The sequence below is a fragment of the Schistocerca americana genome, chromosome 4 (genome assembly GCF_021461395.2).
Source record: "Schistocerca americana isolate TAMUIC-IGC-003095 chromosome 4, iqSchAmer2.1, whole genome shotgun sequence".
Lineage (NCBI taxonomy): Eukaryota > Metazoa > Arthropoda > Insecta > Orthoptera > Acrididae > Schistocerca > Schistocerca americana.
The window spans coordinates 57,745,715-57,763,345 of record NC_060122.1 but is presented as its reverse complement, the minus strand read 5'-3'; positions in this window follow the sequence as shown (position 1 = coordinate 57,763,345).

The following is a 17,631-nucleotide window of genomic DNA, read 5'->3' as shown; positions in this document are numbered from 1 at the left end:
TAGACCTTCTTATTGACGATGATGCACAGAAATTGCATCCGAATTGAATACAAAAAGCACAATGCCGACTTAAGTATAAGAGGACTGACACTCTAACTTCCTATGATTTGAACCTCTTCTGTGAGTCCAGTTTTAGATTCCGATGCTTCACTTCAGGTTTACTGTATACCTTAGACCTTCTTGTTGACGATGAAGCATAGAAATTGCATCGGAATTGAATTCAAAAGGCACAATGCCGACTTAAGTACAAGAGGACTGACACTCTAACTTTCTATGATTTGTACCTCTTCTGTGAGTCCAGTTTTAGATTCCGATGCTTCACCTCAGGTTTTCTGTATCCCTTAGACCTTCTTATTGACGATGAAACACAGACATTGCATCCGAATTTAATACAAAAGGCACAATGCCGACTTGTGAACAAAAGGACTGACACTCTAACATACTATGATTTGAAACTCTCCTGTGAGTCCTGTTATAGATTCCGATGCATCACTTCAGGTTTACTATATCCCTAGGACCTTCTTATTGACAACGAAACACAGAAATTGCATCCGAATTTAATACAAAAGCCACAATGCCGACTTAAGTACAAGAGGACTGACACTCTAACTTTCTTTGATTTGAACCTCTCCTGTGAGTCCAGTTTTAGATTCCGATGCTTCACTTTGGGTTTACTGTATCCGTTGGACCTTCTTATTGACGATGAAGCACAGAAATTGCATCCGAATTGAATACAAAAGGCACAATGCCGACTTAAGTACAAGAGGACTGACACTCTAACTTCCTATGATTTGAACCACTTCTGTGAGTCCAGTTTTAGATTCCGATGCTTCACTCCAGGTTTACTGTATCCCTTGGACCTTCTTATTGACGATGAAACACAGAAGTTGCATCCGAATTTAATACAAAAGGCTCAATGCCGACTTACGTACAATAGAGCTGACACTCTACCTTTCTATGATTTGAACCTCCCCTGTGAGTCCTGTTTTAGATTCCGATGCATCACTTCTGGTTTACTATATCCCTAGGACCTTCTTATTGACATCGAAACACTAAAATTGCATCAAAATGTAATACAAAAGGCACTTTGCCAACTTCAGTACAAGAGGACTGTCACTCTAACTTTCAATGATTTGAACCTCTCCTGTGAGTCCAGTTTTAGATTCCGATGCTTCACTTCAGGTTTACTGTATCCCTAGGACCTTCTTATTGACGATGAAACCCAGAAATTGCTTCCGAATTTAATACAAAAGGCACAATGCCGACTTAAGTACAAGTGGACTGACTCTCTAACTTTCTATGATTTGATCCTCTCCTGTTAGTCCAGTTTTAGATTCCGATGCTTCACTTCAGGTTTACTGTATCACTTGGAACTTCTTATTGACGATGAAGCACAGAAATTGCATCCGAATTTAATACAAAATTCACAATGCCGACTTAAGTACAAGAGGACTGACACTCTAACTTTCTATGATTTGAACCTCTCCTGTGAGTCCAGTTTTAGATTCCGATGCTTCACTTTGGGTTTACTGTATCCCTTGGACCTTCTTATTGACGATGAAACACAGAAATTGCTTCCGAATTTAATACAAAAGGCACAATGCCGACATAAGTACAAGAGGACTGACACTCTAACTTCCTATGATTTGAACCTCTCCTGTAATCCAGTTTTAGATTCCGATGCTCCACTTCAGGTTTACTGTATCCCTTGGACCTTCTTATTGACGATGAAACACAGAAATTGCATCCGAATATAATAGAAAAAGCACAATGCCGACTTAAGTACAAGAGGACTGTCACTCTAACTTTCTATGATGTGAACCTCTCCTGTGAGTCCAGTTTTAGATTCCGATGCTTCACTTCAGGTTTACTGTATACCTTGGACCTTGTTATTGACGATGAAGCACAGAAATTGCAACCGAATTTAATACAAAATTCACAATGCCGACTTAAGTACAAGAGGACTGACACTCTAACTTTCTATGATTTGAACTTCTCCTGTGGGTCCAGTTTTAGATTCCGATGCTTCACTTCAGGTTTACTGTATCCCTTGGACCTTCGTATTGACGATGAAACACAGAAATTGCTTCCTCATTTAATACAAAAGGCAAAATGCCGACATAAGTATAAGAGGACTGACACTCTAACTTTCAATTATTTGAACCTCTCCTGTGAGTCCTATTTTAGATTCCGATGCTTCACTTCAGGTTTACTGTATACCTTAGACCTTCTTATTGACGATGAAGCATAGAAATTGCATCGGAATTGAATTCAAAAGGCACAATGCCGACTTAAGTACAAAAGGACTGACACTCTAACTTTCTATGATTTGAACCTCTCCTGTGAGTCCAGTTTTAGATTCCGATGCTTCACTTCAGGTTTTCTGTATCCTTTGGACCTTCTTATTGACGACGAAACACAGAAATTGCATCCGAATTTAATACAAAAGGCACAATGCCGACTTGTGAACAAAAGGACTGACACTCTACCTTTCTATGAATTGAACATCTCCTGTGGGTCCTGTTTTAGATTCCGATGCATCACATCAGGTTTACTATATCCCTAGGACCCTCTTATTGACAACGAAACACAGAAATTGCATCCGAATTTAATACAAAAGGCACAATGCCGACTTAAGTACAAGAGGACTGTCACTCTAACTTTCTATGATTTGAACCTCTCCTGTGAGTCCAGTTTTAGATTCCGATGCTTCACTTTGGGTTTACTGTATCCCTTGGACCTTCTTATTGACGATGAAACACAGAAATTGCTTCCGAATTTAATACAAAAGGCACAATGCCGACTTAAGTACAAGTGAACTGACTCTCTAACATTCTATGATTTGAACCTCTCCTGTGAGTCCAGTTTTAGATTCCGATGCTTCACTTCAGGTTTACTGTATCCCTTGGAACTTCTTATTGACGATGAAACACAGAAATAGCATGCGAATTTAATACAAAATGCCCAATGCCGACTTAGGTACAAGAGGACTGACACTCTAACTTTCTATGATTTGAACCTCTCCTGTGAGTCCAGTTTTAGATTCCGATGCTTCACTTCAGGTTTACTGTATCCCTAGGACCTTCTTATTGACGATGAAACACAGAAATTGCTTCCGAAATTAATACAAAAGGCACAATGCCGACTTAAGTACAAGTGAACTGACTCTCTAACATTCTATGATTTGAACCCCTCCTGTGAGTCCAGTTTTAGATTCCGATGCTTCACTCAGGTTTACTGTATCCCTTGGAACTTCTTATTGACGATGAAACACAGTAATAGCATGCGAATTTAATACAAAATGCACAATGCCGACTTAAGTAAAAAAGGACTGACACTCTAACTTTCTATGATTTGAACCTCTCCTGTGAGTCCAGTTTTAGATTCCGATGCATCACTTCTGGTTTACTATATCCCTGGGACCTTCTTATTGACAACGAAACACTAAAATTGCATCAAAATGTAATACAAAAGGCACATTGCCAACTTCAGTACAAGAGGACTGTCACTCTAACTTTCAATGATTTGAACCTCTCCTGTGAGTCCAGTTTTAGATTCCGATGCTTCACTTCAGGTTTACTGTATCCCTAGGACCTTCTTATTGACGATGAAACACAGAAATTGCTTCCGAATTTAATACAAAAGGCACAATGCCGACTTAAGTACAAGTGGACTGACTCTCTAACTTTCTATGATTTGATCCTCTCCTGTGAGTCCACTTTTAGATTCCGATGCTTCACTTCAGGTTTACTGTATCCCTTGGAACTTCTTATTGACGATGAAACACAAAAATAGCATCCGAATTTAATACAAAATGCACAATGCCGACTTAAGTACAAGAGGACTGACACTCTAACTTTCTACGATTTGAACAACTCCTGTGAGTCCACTTTTAGACACTGATGCTTCACTTTAGGTTCACTGTATACCTTGGACATTCTTATTGACGATGAAGCACAGAAATTGCATCCGAATTGAATACAAAAGGCACAATGCCGACTTAAGTACAAGAGGTCTGACACTCTAACTTCCTATGATTTGAACCTCTTCAGTGAGTCCAGTTTTAGATTCCGATGCTTCACTCCAGGTTTACTATATCCCTTGGACCTTCTTATTGACGATGAAATACAGAAATTGCATCCGAATTTAATACAAAAGGCACAATGCCGACCTACGTAAAAGAGGACTGACACTCTAACTTTCAAAGATTTGAACCTCTCGTGTGAGTCCTGTTTTAGATTCCGATGCTTCACCTTGGGTTTACTGTATCCCTTGGACCTTGTTATTGACAATGAAACATAGAAATTGCATCCGAATTTTATACAAAAGGCACAATGCCGACTTAAGTACAAGTGGACTGACTCTCTAACTTTCTATGATTTGAACCACTCCTGTGAGTCCAGTTTTAGATTCCGATGCTTCACTTCAGGTTTACATTATCCCTTGGACATACTTATTGACGATGAAACACAAAAATTGCATCCGAATTTAATACAGAAGGCACAATGCCGACTTAGGTACAAGAGGACTGACACTCTAACTTTCTATTATTTGAACCTCTCCTGTGAGTCCAGTTTTAGATTCCGATGCTTCACTTCAGGTTTACTGTATACCTTGGACCTTCTTATTGTCGATGAACCACAGAAATTGCATCTTCATTTAATACAAAAGGCACAATGCCGACTTAAGTACAAGAGGAATGACACTCTAACTTTCAAAGATTTGAACCTCTCCTGTGAGTCCAGTTTTAGATTCCGATGCTTCACTTTGGGTTTACTGTATCCCTTGGACCATCTTATTGACGATGAAGCACAGAAATTGCATCGGAATTGAATTCAAACGGCACAATGCCGACTTAAGTACAAGAGGACTGACACTCTAACTTTCTATGATTTGAACCTCTCCTGTGAGTCCAGTTTTAGTTTCGGATGCTTCACATCAGGTTTACTGTACCCCTTGGACCTTCTCATTGACGATGAAACACAGAAATTGCATCCAAATTTAATACAAAAGGCACAATGCCGACTTAAGTAAAAGGGGACTGACACTCTAACTTTCAATGATTTGAACCTCTCCTGTGAGTCCTGTTTTAGATTCCGATGCTTCACTTCAGGTTTACTGTATCCCTTGGACCTTCTTATTGACGATGAAACACAGAAATTGCATCCTCATTTAATACAAAAGGCAAAATGCCGACATAAGTACAAGAGGACTGACACTCTAACTTTCAATTATTTGAACCTCTCCTGTGAGTCCAGTTTTAGATTCCGATGCTTCACTTCAGGTGTACTGTATTCCTTAGACCTTCTTATTGACGATGAAGCATAGAAATTGCATCGGAATTTAATTCAAAAGGCACAATGCCGACTTGAGTACAAGAGGACTGACACTCTACCATTCTATGATTTGAACCTCTCCTGTGAGATCAGTTTTAAATTCCGATGCTTCACTTCAGGTTTTCTGTATCCCTTGGACCTTCTTATTGACGATGAAACACAGAAATTGCATCCGAATTTAATACAAAAGGCACAATGCCGACTTAAGTACAAGAGGACTGTCACTCTAACTTTCTATATTTTGAACCTCTCCTGTGAGTCCAGTTTTAGATTCCGATGCTTACTTCAGGTTTACTGCATCCCTTGGACCTTCTTATTGACGATGAAACACAGAAATTGCATCCGATTTTAATACAAAAGGCACAATGCCGACTTAAGTACAAGAGGACAGACCCTCTAACATTCTACGATTTGAACCTCTCCTGTGAGTACGGCTTTAGATTCCGATGCTTCACTTCAGGTTTACTGTATACCTTTGACCTTGTTATAACGATGAAGCACAGAATTGCATCCGAATTTAATACAAATGGCACAATGCCGACTTAAGTACAAGAGACTGACTCTCTAACTTTCTATGATTTGAACCTCTCCTGTGAGGCCAGTTTTAGATTCCGATGCTTCACTTAAGGTTTACTGTATCCCTAGGACCTTCTTATTGACGATGAAACACAGAAATTGCATCCGATTTTAATACAGAAGGCACAATGCCGACTTAAGTACAAGAGGACTGACCCAGTAACTTTCTATCATTTGAACCTCACCTGTGAGTACGGTTTCAGATTCCGATGCTTCACTTCAGGTTTATTGTATCCAGTGGACCTTCTAATTGAGGATGAAAGACAGAAATAGCATCCGAATTTAATACAAAATGCACAATGCCGACTTAAGTACAAGAGGACTGACTCTCTAACTTTCTATGATTTGAATCTCTCCTGTGAGTCCAGTTTTAGATTCCGATGCTTCACTTCAGGTTAACTGTATACCTTGGACCTTGTTATTGACGATGAAGCACAGAAATTGCAACCGAATTTAATACAAAATTCACAATGCCGACTTAAGTACAAGAGGACTGACACTCTAACTATCTATGATTTGAACCTCTCCTGTGAGTCCAGTTTCAGATTCTGATGCTTCAGTTTGGGCTTACTGTATCCCTTGGACCTTCTTATTGACGATGAAACACAGAAACAGCATCCGAATTTAATACAAAAGGCACAATGCCGACATAATTACAAGAGGACTGACACTCTAACTTTCTATGATTTGAACCTTTCCTGTGAGTCCAGTTTTAGCTTCTGATGCTTCACTTCAGGTTAACTGTATCCTTTGGACCTTCTTATTGACGATGAAACACAGAAATTGCATCCGAATTTAATACAAAAGGCACAATGCCGACTTATGTACAAGAGGACTGACACTCTAACTTCCTATGATTTGAACCTCTTCTGTGAGTCCAGCTTTAGATTCCGATGCTTCACTTTAGGATTACTGTATCCCTTGGACCTTCTTATTGACGATGAAACACAGAAATTGCATCCGAATTTAATACAAAAGGCACAATGCCGACTTAAGTAAAAGAGGACTGACACTCTAACTTTCAATGATTTGAACCTCTCCTGTAAGTCCTTTTTTAGATTCCGATGCTTCACTTCAGGTTTACTGTTTCCCTTGGACCTTCTTATTGACGATGAAACACAGAAATTGCATCCTCATTTAATACAAAAGGCAAATTGCCGACACAGGTACAAGAGGACTGACACTCTAACTTTCAATGATTTGAACCTTTCCTGTGAGTCCAGTTTTAGATTCTGATGCTTCACTTTCGGTTTACTGTATCCCTTGGACCTTCTTATTGACGATGAAACACAGAAACGGCATCCGAATTTAATACAAAAGGCACAATGCTGACTTAAGTACAAGAGGACTGACACTCTAACTTTCTATGATTTGAACCTCTCCTGTGAGTCTAGTTTTAGATTCCGATGCTTCACTTCAGGTTTACTGTATACCTTAGACCTTGTTATTGACGATGAATCCCAGAATATGCATCGGAATTGAATTCAAAAGGCACAATGCCGACTAAAGTACAAGAGGTCTGTCACTCTAACTTTCTATGATTTGAACCTCTCCTGTGAGTCTAGTTTTGGATTCCGATGCTTCACATCAGGTTTACTGTATCCCTTGGACCTTCTTATTGACGATGAAACACAGAAATTGCATCCGATTTTGATACAAAAGGCTTAATGCCAACTTCAGTACAAGAGGTCTGTCACTCTAACTTTCTATGATTTGAACCTCTCCTGTGAGTACGGTTTTAGATTCCGATGCTTCACCTCAGGTTTACTGTATACCTTGGACCTTGTTATTGACGATGAAGCACAAAAATTGCATACGAATTTAATACAAAAGGCACAATGCCGACTTAAGTACAAGTGGACTGACTCTCTAACTTTCTATGATTTCTACCTCTCCTGTGAGTCCAGTTTTAGATTCTGATGCTTCACTTCAGGTTTACTGTATACTTTGGACCTTCTTATTGACGATGAAACACAGAAATTGCATCCGAATTTAATACAAAAGGCACAATGCCGACTTAAGTACAAGAGGACTGACACTCAAACTTTCTATGATTTGAACCTCTCCTGCGATTCCAGTTTTAGATTCCGATGCTCCACTTCAGGTTTACTGTATCCCATGGACCTTCTTATAGACGATTAAACACAGAAATAGCATCCGAATTTAATACAAAATGCACAATGCCGACTTAAGTACAAGAGGACTGACACTCTAACTTCCTATGATATGAACCTCTTCTGTGAGTCCAGTTTTAGATTCCGATGCTTCACTTCACGTTTACTGTATCGCTTGGACCTTCTTATTGACGATGAAACACAGAGATTGCATCCGAATTTAATAGAAAAACACAATGCCGACTTAAGTACAAGAGGACTGACACTCTAACATACTATGATTTGAACCACTCCTGTGAGTCCTATTTTAGATTCCGCTGCTTCACTCCAGGTTTACTGTATCCCTTGGACCTTCTTATTGACGATGAAACACAGAAATTGCATCCGAATTTAATACAAAAGGCAAAATGCCGACTTAAGAACAAAAGGACTGACACTCTAACATTGTATGATTTGAACCTCTCCTGTAAGTCCACTTTTAGATTCCGATGCTTCACTATAGGTTTACTGTATCCCTTGGACATTATAATTGACGATGAAACACAGAAATTGCATCCGAATTTAAGACAAAAGGTACAAAGCCGACTTAAGTACAGAAGGAGTGACACTCCACATTTCTATGATTTGGACCTCTCCTGTGAGTCCTGTTTTAGATTCCGATGCATCACCTCAGGTTTACTATATCCCTAGGACCTTCTTATTGACAACGAAACACAGATATTGCATCCGAATTTAATACAAAAGGCACAATGCCGACTTAAGTACAAGAGGACTGTCACTCTAACTTTCTACGATTTGAACCTCTCCTGTGAGTACGGTTTTAGATTCCGATGCTTCACCTCAGGTTTACTGTATACCTTGGACCTTGTTATTGACGATGAAGCACAAAAATTGCATCCGAATTTAATACAAAAGGCACAATGCCGACTTAAGTACAAGTGGACTGACTCTCTAACTTTCCATGATTTGAACCTCTCCTGTGAGTCCAGTTTTAGATTCTGATGCTTCACTTCAGGTTTACTGTATCCTTTGGACCTTCTTATTGACGAAGAAACACAGAAATTGCATCCGAATTTAATACAAAATGCACAATTCAGACTTAAGTACAAGAGGACTGACACTCTAACTTTCTATGATTTGAACCTCTCCTGCGATTCCAGTTTTAGATTCCGATGCTTCACTTCAGGTTTACTGTATCCCATGGACCTTCTTATTGACGATGAAACACAGAAATAGCATCCGAATTTAATACAAAATGCACAATGCCGACTTAAGTACAAGAGGACTGACACTCTACCATTCTATGATTTGAACCTCTCCTGTGAGATCAGTTTTAAATTCCGATGCTTCACTTCAGGTTTTCTGTATCCCTTGGACCTTCTTATTGACGATGAAACACAGAAATTGCATCCGAATTTAATACAAAAGGCACAATGCCGACTTAAGTACAAGAGGACTGTCACTCTAACTTTCTATATTTTGAACCTCTCCTGTGAGTCCAGTTTTAGATTCCGATGCTTACTTCAGGTTTACTGCATCCCTTGGACCTTCTTGTTGACGATGAAACATAGAAATTGCATCCGATTTTAATACAAAAGGCACAATGCCGACTTAAGTACAAGAGGACAGACCCTCTAACATTCTACGATTTGAACCTCTCCTGTGAGTATGGCTTTAGATTCAGATGCTTCACTTCAGGTTTACTGTATACCTTTGACCTTGTTATAACGATGAAGCACAGAAATTGCATCCGAATTTAATACAAATGGCACAATGCCGACTTAAGTACAAGAGACTGACTCTCTAACTTTCTATGATTTGAACCTCTCCTGTGAGGCCAGTTTTAGATTCCGATGCTTCACTTAAGGTTTACTGTATCCCTAGGACCTTCTTATTGACGATGAAACACAGAAATTGCATCCGATTTTAATACAGAAGGCACAATGCCGACTTAAGTACAAGAGGACTGACCCAGTAACTTTCTATCATTTGAACCTCACCTGTGAGTACGGTTTCAGATTCCGATGCTTCACTTCAGGTTTATTGTATCCAGTGGACCTTCTAATTGAGGATGAAAGACAGAAATAGCATCCGAATTTAATACAAAATGCACAATGCCGACTTAAGTACAAGAGGACTGACTCTCTAACTTTCTATGATTTGAATCTCTCCTGTGAGTCCAGTTTTAGATTCCGATGCTTCACTTCAGGTTAACTGTATACCTTGGACCTTGTTATTGACGATGAAGCACAGAAATTGCAACCGAATTTAATACAAAATTCACAATGCCGACTTAAGTACAAGAGGACTGACACTCTAACTATCTATGATTTGAACCTCTCCTGTGAGTCCAGTTTCAGATTCTGATGCTTCAGTTTGGGTTTACTGTATCCCTTGGACCTTCTTATTGACGATGAAACACAGAAACAGCATCCGAATTTAATACAAAAGGCACAATGCCGACTTAATTACAAGAGGACTGACACTCTAACTTTCTATGATTTGAACCTTTCCTGTGAGTCCAGTTTTAGCTTCTGATGCTTCACTTCAGGTTAACTGTATCCTTTGGACCTTCTTATTGACGATGAAACACAGAAATTGCATCCGAATTTAATACAAAAGGCACAATGCCGACTTATGTACAAGAGGACTGACCCTCTAACTTCCTATGATTTGAACCTCTTCTGTGAGTCCAGCTTTAGATTCCGATGCTTCACTTCATAATTACTGTATCCCTTGGACCTTCTTATTGACGATGAAACACAGAAATTGCATCCGAATTTAATACAAAAGGCACAATGCCGACTTAAGTAAAAGAGGACTGACACTCTAACTTTCAATGATTTGAACCTCTCCTGTAAGTCCTTTTTTAGATTCCGATGCTTCACTTCAGGTTTACTGTTTCCCTTGGACCTTCTTATTGACGATGAAACACAGAAATTGCATCCTCATTTAATACAAAAGGCAAATTGCCGACACAGGTACAAGAGGACTGACACTCTAACTTTCAATGATTTGAACCTTTCCTGTGAGTCCAGTTTTAGATTCTGATGCTTCACTTTGGGTTTACTGTATCCCTTGGACCTTCTTATTGACGATGAAACACAGAAACGGCATCCGAATTTAATACAAAAGGCACAATGCTGACTTAAGTACAAGAGGACTGACACTCTAACTTTCTATGATTTGAACCTCTCCTGTGAGTCTAGTTTTAGATTCCGATGCTTCACTTCAGGTTTACTGTATACCTTAGACCTTGTTATTGACGATGAATCCCAGAATATGCATCGGAATTGAATTCAAAAGGCACAATGCCGACTAAAGTACAAGAGGTCTGTCACTCTAACTTTCTATGATTTGAACCTCTCCTGTGAGTCTAGTTTTGGATTCCGATGCTTCACATCAGGTTTACTGTATCCCTTGGACCTTCTTATTGACGATGAAACACAGAAATTGCATCCGATTTTGATACAAAAGGCTTAATGCCAACTTCAGTACAAGAGGTCTGTCACTCTAACTTTCTATGATTTGAACCTCTCCTGTGAGTACGGATTTAGATTCCGATGCTTCACCTCAGGTTTACTGTATACCTTGGACCTTGTTATTGACGATGAAGCACAAAAATTGCATCCGAATTTAATACAAAAGGCACAATGCCGACTTAAGTACAAGTGGACTGACTCTCTAACTTTCTATGATATCTACCTCTCCTGTGAGTCCAGTTTTAGATTCTGATGCTTCACTTCAGGTTTACTGTATACATGGACCTTCTTATTGACGATGAAACACAGAAATTGCATCCGACTTTAATACAAAAGGCACAATGCCGACTTAAGTACAAGAGGACTGACACTCAAACTTTCTATGATTTGAACCTCTCCTGCGATTCCAGTTTTAGATTCCGATGCTCCACTTCAGGTTTACTGTATCCCATGGACCTTCTTATAGACGATTAAACACAGAAATAGCATCCGAATTTAATACAAAATGCACAATGCCGACTTAAGTACAAGAGGACTGACACTCTAACTTCCTATGATATGAACCTCTTCTGTGAGTCCAGTTTTAGATTCCGATGCTTCACTTCACGTTTACTGTATCGCTTGGACCTTCTTATTGACGATGAAACACAGAGATTGCATCCGAATTTAATAGAAAAACACAATGCCGACTTAAGTACAAGAGGACTGACACTCTAACATACTATGATTTGAACCACTCCTGTGAGTCCTATTTTAGATTCCGCTGCTTCACTCCAGGTTTACTGTATCCCTTGGACCTTCTTATTGACGATGAAACACAGAAATTGCATCCGAATTTAATACAAAAGGCAAAATGCCGACTTAAGAACAAAAGGACTGACACTCTAACATTGTACGATTTGAACCTCTCCTGTAAGTCCACTTTTAGATTCCGATGCTTCACTATAGGTTCACTGTATCCCTTGGACATTATAATTGACGATGAAACACAGAAATTGCATCCGAATTTAAGACAAAAGGTACAAAGCCGACTTAAGTACAGAAGGAGTGACACTCCACATTTCTATGATTTGGACCTCTCCTGTGAGTCCTGTTTTAGATTCCGATGCATCACCTCAGGTTTACTATATCCCTAGGACCTTCTTATTGACAACGAAACACAGATATTGCATCCGAATTTAATACAAAAGGCACAATGCCGACTTAAGTACAAGAGGACTGTCACTCTAACTTTCTACGATTTGAACCTCTCCTGGGAGTCTAGTTTTAGATTCCGATGCTTCACTTCAGGTTTACTGTATCCCTTGGAACTTCTTATTGACGATGAAACACAAAAATTGCATCCGATTTTAATACAAAAGGCACAATGCCGACTTAAGTACAAGATGACTGACCCTCTAACTTTCTATGATTTGAACCTCTCCTGTGAGTACGGTTTTAGATTCCGATGCTTCACCTCAGGTTTACTGTATACCTTGGACCTTGTTATTGACGATGAAGCACAAAAATTGCATCCGAATTTAATACAAAAGGCACAATGCCGACTTAAGTACAAGTGGACTGACTCTCTAACTTTCCATGATTTGAACCTCTCCTGTGAGTCCAGTTTTAGATTCTGATGCTTCACTTCAGGTTTACTGTATCCTTTGGACCTTCTTATTGACGAAGAAACACAGAAATTGCATCCGAATTTAATACAAAATGCACAATTCAGACTTAAGTACAAGAGGACTGACACTCTAACTTTCTATGATTTGAACCTCTCCTGCGATTCCAGTTTTAGATTCCGATGCTTCACTTCATGTTTACTGTATCCCTTGGACCTTCTTATTGACGATGAAACACAGAGATTGCATCCGCATTTAATAGAAAAACACAGTGCCGACTTAAGTACAAGAGGACTGACACTCTAACATTCTATGATTTGAACCACTCCTGTGAGTCCTATTTTAGATTCCAATGCTTCACCTCAGGTTTACTGTATCCCTTGGACCTTATTATTGACAATGAAACACAGAAATTGCATCCGAATTTAATGAAAAAGGCACAATGCCGACTTAAGTACAAGAGGACTGACACTCTAACTTTCTATGATTTGAACCTCTCCTGTGAGTCCTGTTTTAGATTCCGATGCATCACCTCAGGTTTACTATATCCCTAGGACCTTCTTATTGACAACGAAACACAGATATTGCATCCGAATGTAATACAAAAGGCACAAAGCCGACTTAAGTACAAAAGAACTGACACTCTACCTTTCTATGATTTGAACCTCTCCTGTGATTCCTGTTTTAGGTTCCGATGCATCACTTCAGGTTTACTATATCCCAAGGACCTTCTTATTGACAACGAAACACAGAAATTGCATCCGAATTTAATACAAAAGGCATAATGCCGACTTAAGTACAAGAGGACTGACACTCTAACTTTCTATGATTTGAACCTCTGCTGTGAGTCCTGTTTTAGATTCCGATGAATCACTTCAGGTTAACTGTATACCTTGGACCTTGTTATTGACGATGAAGCACAGAAATTGCAACCGAATTTAATACAAAATTCACAATGCCGACTTAAGTACAAGAGGACTGACACTCCAACTTTCTATGATTTGAACCCCTCCTGTGAGTCCAGTTTTAGATTCCGATGCTTCACTTTGGGTTAACTGTATCCCTTGGACCTTCTTATTGACGATGAAACACAGAAATTGCATCCGAATTTAATTCAAAAGGCACAATGCTGACTTAAGTACAAGAGGACTGACACTCTAACTTTCTATGATTTGAACCTCTCCTGTGATTCCAGTTTTAGCTTCTGATGCTTCACTTCAGGTTTACTGTCTCCTTTGGACCTTCTTATTGACAATGAAACACAGAGATTTCATCCGAATTTAATAGAAAAGGCACAATGCCGACTTAAGTACAAGAGGACTGACACTCTAACTTCCTATGATTTGAACCTCTTCTGTGAGTCCCGTTTTAGATTCCGATGCTTCACTTCAGGATTACTGTATCCCTTGGACCTTCTTATTGACGATGAAACACAGAAATTGCATCCGAATTTAATACAAAAGGCACAATGCCGACTTAGGTAAGAGTGGACTGACACTCTAACTTTCAATGATTTGAACCTCTCCTGTTAGTCCTTTTTTTAGATTCCGATGCTTCACTTCAGGTTTACTGTATCCCTTGGACCTTCTTATTGACGATGAAACACAGAAATTGCATCCGAATTTAATACAAAATGCACAATGCCGATTTAAGTACAAGAGGACTGACACTCTAACTTTCTATGATTTTAACCCCTCCTGTGAGTCCAGTTTTAGACTCTGATGCTTCACTTCAGGTTTACTGTATACCTTGGACCTTCTTATTGTCGATGAAGCACAGAAATTGCATCCGAATTGAATACAAAAGGCACAATGCCGACTTAAGTACAAGAGGTCTGACACTCTAACTTCCTATGATTTGAACCCCTTCTGTGAGTCCAGTTTTAGATTCCGATGCTTCACTCCAGGTTTACTGTATCCCTTGGAACTTCTTATTGACGATGAAACACAGAAATTGCATCGGTATATAATACAAAAGGCACAATGCCGACTTAAGTACAAAAGAGCTGACACTCTACCTTTATATGATTTGAACCTCTCCTGTGAGTCCTCTTTTAGATTCCGATGCATCACTTCAGGTTTACTATATCCCTAGGATATTCTTACTGACAACGAAACACAAAAATTGCATCAAAATTTAATACAAAAGGCACAATGCCGACTTAAGAACAAGTGGACTGTCACTCTAACTTTCTACGATTTGAACCTATCCTGTGAGTCCAGTTTTAGTTTCCGGTGCTTCACTTCAGGTTTAATGTATCCCTAGGACCTTCTTATTGACGATGAAACACAGAAATTGCATCGGAATTTAATACAAAAGGCACAATGCCGACTTAAGTACAAGAGGACTGACACTCTAACTTCCTATGATTTGAACCTCTCCTATAATCCAGTTTTAGATTCCAATGCTTCACTTCAGGTTTACTGTATCCCTTGGACCTTCTTATTGACGATGAAACACAGAAATTGCATCCGAATTTAATAGAAAAAGCACAATGCCAACTTAAGTACAAGAGGACTGTCACTCTAACTTTCTATGATGTGAACCTCTCCTGTGAGTCCAGTTTTAGATTCCGATGCTTCACTTCAGGTTTACTGTATACCTTGGACCTTGTTATTGACGATGAAGCACAGAAATTGCATCCGAATTTAATACAAAATGCACAATGCCGACTTAAGTACAAGAGGACTGACACTCTAACTTTCTATGATTTGAACCCCTCCTGTGAGACCAGTTTTAGATTCCGATGCTTCACTTCAGGTTTTCTGTATCCCTTGGACCTTCTTATTGACGACGAAACACAGAAATTGCTTCCGAATTTAATACAAAAGGCACAATGCCGACTTAAGTACAAGTGAACTGACTCTCTAACATTCTATGATTTGAACCTCTCCTGTGAGTCCAGTTTTAGATTCCGATGCTTCACTTCAGGTTTACAGTATCCCTTGGAACTTCTTATTGACGATGAAACACAGAAATAGCATGCGAATTTAATACAAAATGCACAATGCCGACTTAAGTACAAGAGGACTGACACTCTAACTTTCTATGATTAGAACCTCTCCTGTGAGTCCAGTTTTAGATTCCGATGCTTCACTTCAGGTTTACTGTATCCCTAGGACCTTCTTATTGACGATGAAACACAGAAATTGCTTCCGAAATTAATACAAAAGGCACAATGCCGACTTCAGTACAAGTGGACTGACTCTCTAACTTTCTATGATTTGAACCTCTCCTATGAGTCCAGTTTTAGATTCCGATGCTTCACTTCAGGTTTACTGTATCCCTTGGAACTTCTTATTGACGATGAAACACAAAAATAGCATCCGAATTTAATACAAAATGCACAATGCCGACTGAAGTACAAGAGGACTGACACTCTAACTTTCTATGATTTGAACAACTATTGTGAGTCCACTTTTAGACACTGATGCTTCACTTTAGGTTTACTGTATACCTTGGACATTCTTATTGACGATGAAGCACAGAAATTGCATCCGAATTGAATACAAAAGGCACAATGCCGACTTAAGTACAAGAGGTCTGACACTCTAACTTCCTATGATTTGAACCTCTTCAGTGAGTCCAGTTTTAGATTCCGATGCTTCACTCCAGGTTTACTATATCCCTTGGACCTTCTTATTGACGATGAAACACAGAAATTGCATCCGAATTTAATACAAAAGGCACAATGCCGACTTAAGTACAATAGAGCTGACACACTACCTTTCTATGATTTGAACCTCTCCTGTGAGTCCAGTTTTAGGTTCCGATGCATCACTTCAGGTTTACTATATCCCTAGGACCTTCTTACTGACAACGAAACACAGAAATTGCATCAAAATTTAATACAAAAGGCACAATGCCGACTTAAGTACAAGTGGACTGTCACTCTAACTTTCTATGATTTGAACCTCTCCTGTGAGTCCAGTTTTAGTTTCGGATGCTTCATATCAGGTTTACTGTATCCCTTGGACCTTCTTATTGACGATGAAACACAGAAATTGCATCCGAATTTAATAGAAAAAGCACAATGCCGACTTAAGTACAAGAGGACTGTCACTCTAACTTTCTATGATGTGAACCTCTCCTGTGAGTCCAGTTTTAGATTCCGATGCTTCACTTTGGGTTTACTGTATCCCTTGGACCTTCTTATTGACGATGAAACACAGAAATTGCTTCCGAAAGTAATACAAAAGGCACAATGCCGACTTAAGTACAAGTGAACTGACTCTCTAACATTCTATGATTTGAACCTCTCCTGTGAGTCCAGTTTTAGATTCCGATGCTTCACTCCAGGTTTACTATATCCCTTGGACCTTCTTATTGACGATGAAACACAGAAATTGCATCCGAATTTAATACAAAAGGCACAATGCCGACTTAAGTACAATAGAGCTGACACTCTACCTTTCTATGATTTGAACCTCTCCTGTGAGTCCAGTTTTACATTCCGATGCATCACTTCAGGTTTACTATATTCCTAGGACCTTCTTACTGACAACGAAACACAGAA